The sequence below is a fragment of the Schistocerca cancellata genome, unplaced genomic scaffold (genome assembly GCF_023864275.1).
Source record: "Schistocerca cancellata isolate TAMUIC-IGC-003103 unplaced genomic scaffold, iqSchCanc2.1 HiC_scaffold_335, whole genome shotgun sequence".
In the NCBI taxonomy this organism is placed as follows: domain Eukaryota; kingdom Metazoa; phylum Arthropoda; class Insecta; order Orthoptera; family Acrididae; genus Schistocerca; species Schistocerca cancellata.
Window position 1 is genome coordinate 35001 of NW_026046353.1, and position 2500 is coordinate 37500.

Here is a 2500-nt window from a genome sequence, read left to right on the forward strand (position 1 = left end):
CTTTAGGTGCGACCACCCGTGCTCCCAACTGAGCTTGCCGCTGCCGACAGAGGCCCAGGAGCGTGCTGTCGTGGCATTGCCGGCGGGAGACAACACGCGCCACCTACGGTGACCGGCAGCTCCAACGCCAGCGCCACAGAAGGGCAAAGGCCCCACGTGGGTGCCGAAGCGAACTCTCCCAGCACAGCGCACGTGCCAACACGTCTGCACAACTGCGATACAAACCACCAGCGAGAACCGCTGGGGCGACCGAGCAGCAGACGGCGTCGCGGCGCCGAGTGCCGGGCGGCGGCGCATCCTCAACGCACACAGTCCTCAGTCGGACCAGCACACTGCAGATGTCCACCGCGCTTCGCACCGGGCCCGCGAGGACCCACTTTGGCCGCCCGGCGCCGCGCGCAGGGTGCCCCGGCGCGCAGCTGCGCCGCCTGCCGCGTCCGTCGGCCGGCGCGCCTGCCACTGGGCGCCCCCACCAGCCGGCTGTAGCGCGTGCGCCCACGCACCGCGCGGCCAGCACGCCGGGCGGCCCCCCCTCACCGGCCGGGGACGGTCCCACCCAGCCACCGCCGCGTATCGCTTCACACACAGATTTGCCCTTACTGATTTACCTCCAGCAACAACAACCGCACCACAATGGGTTTACCAGTTGTTCATTTGCGTTGCGTCACGTCACCAGCAAACGTAGACGTCCATCCCAGTTTGCAAATGCAACGATTATTGCATACCTGTCTGTTAGGTGTCACGACACACTACGTCTGCCCACATACACGCAACAAAATGTGCACGACTAGAGAACACGTGGGAGGTGGCCCCCTACGTATGCGATGTCCATTACGAGACCGACTGTCAACCAGCATCTGTACCATGTCGCAGATGTGGAACGCGGTGCACCATGCTATCACACTGTGTGAGAAGAGACGACTACGTTTGAATACACGCGCCACTACATCAACAGACGGCTCATGCTGATCGCCATCCAGGGCGTCCGTTACTCCCACACGTCTCTATGGCGTACCACACTGCAATGTAGCTGTTATGGGGAGACGGCACGTGGCTGAGTGCACAACATTTGGACCGTATGGTTCGCTGTTGTTGGGCGCAGTCGTACGGTCACACATGTGCCACAGCGTATCATTCAGTACATACGGACCTATGTGCAGTACAATGTGAGGATTAAGCTTACGATATCAGCGGACAGTGGACACAGGCCGTACCACGACGTAGACTGAGCGCTTCGACATGCGAATGCCAGTGAACAGCTGCGAAGGGCATTGAACACGCAAGCACCTGAACGACCAGCGTGCGAAGGCAGGGTGGAGGGGGGGGGGCGATGTACATCCTGCAGTTGTCCACATTACAGTGTACAGCGGGAGCATGTAAAAAGTAAGCAACACTTGCGAAGTGTTCAACATGAAACGACACACAAGAGGGTGGGCGGTGCGAGTAGCGAACTATATTCAGAGGGTTGTGGTTAGACAACACTAGATTAATGTAACGTGTCATATGCCAATTACAGAGCAGGTTAAGGCACAACGTGGGTTAGGTTAAGGCACAACGTGGGTTAGGTTAAGGCACAACGTGGGTTAGGTTAAGGCACAACGTGGGTTAGGTTAAGGCACAACGTGGGTTAGGTTAAGGCACAACGTGGGTTAGGTTAAGGCACAACGTGGGTTAGGTTAAGGCACAACGTGGGTTAGGTTAAGGCACAACGTGGGTTAGGTTAAGGCACAACGTGGGTTAGGTTAAGGCACAACGTGGGTTAGGTTAAGGCACAACGTGGGTTAGGTTAAGGCACAACGTGGGTTAGGTTAAGGCACAACGTGGGTTAGGTTAAGGCACAACGTGGGTTACGTTAAGGCACAACGTGGGTTACGTTAAGGCACAACGTGGGTTACGTTAAGGCACAACGTGGGTTACGTTAAGGCACAACGTGGGTTACGTTAAGGCACAACGTGGGTTACGTTAAGGCACAACGTGGGTTACGTTAAGGCACAACGTGGGTTACGTTAAGGCACAACGTGGGTTACGTTAAGGCACAACGTGGGTTAGGTTAAGGCACAACGTGGGTTAGGTTAAGGCACAACGTGGGTTAGGTTAAGGCACAACGTGGGTTAGGTTAAGGCACAACGTGGGTTACGTTAAGGCACAACGTGGGTTACGTTAAGGCACAACGTGGGTTACGTTAAGGCACAACGTGGGTTACGTTAAGGCACAACGTGGGTTACGTTAAGGCACAACGTGGGTTACGTTAAGGCACAACGTGGGTTACGTTAAGGCACAACGTGTGTTAGGTTAAGGCACAACGTGGGTTAGGTTAAGGCACAACGTGGGTTAGGTTAAGGCACAACGTGGGTTACGTTAAGGCACAACGTGGGTTACGTTAAGGCACAACGTGGGTTACGTTAAGGCACAACGTGGGTTACGTTAAGGCACAACGTGGGTTACGTTAAGGCACAACGTGGGTTACGTTAAGGCACAACGTGGGTTACGTTAAGGCACA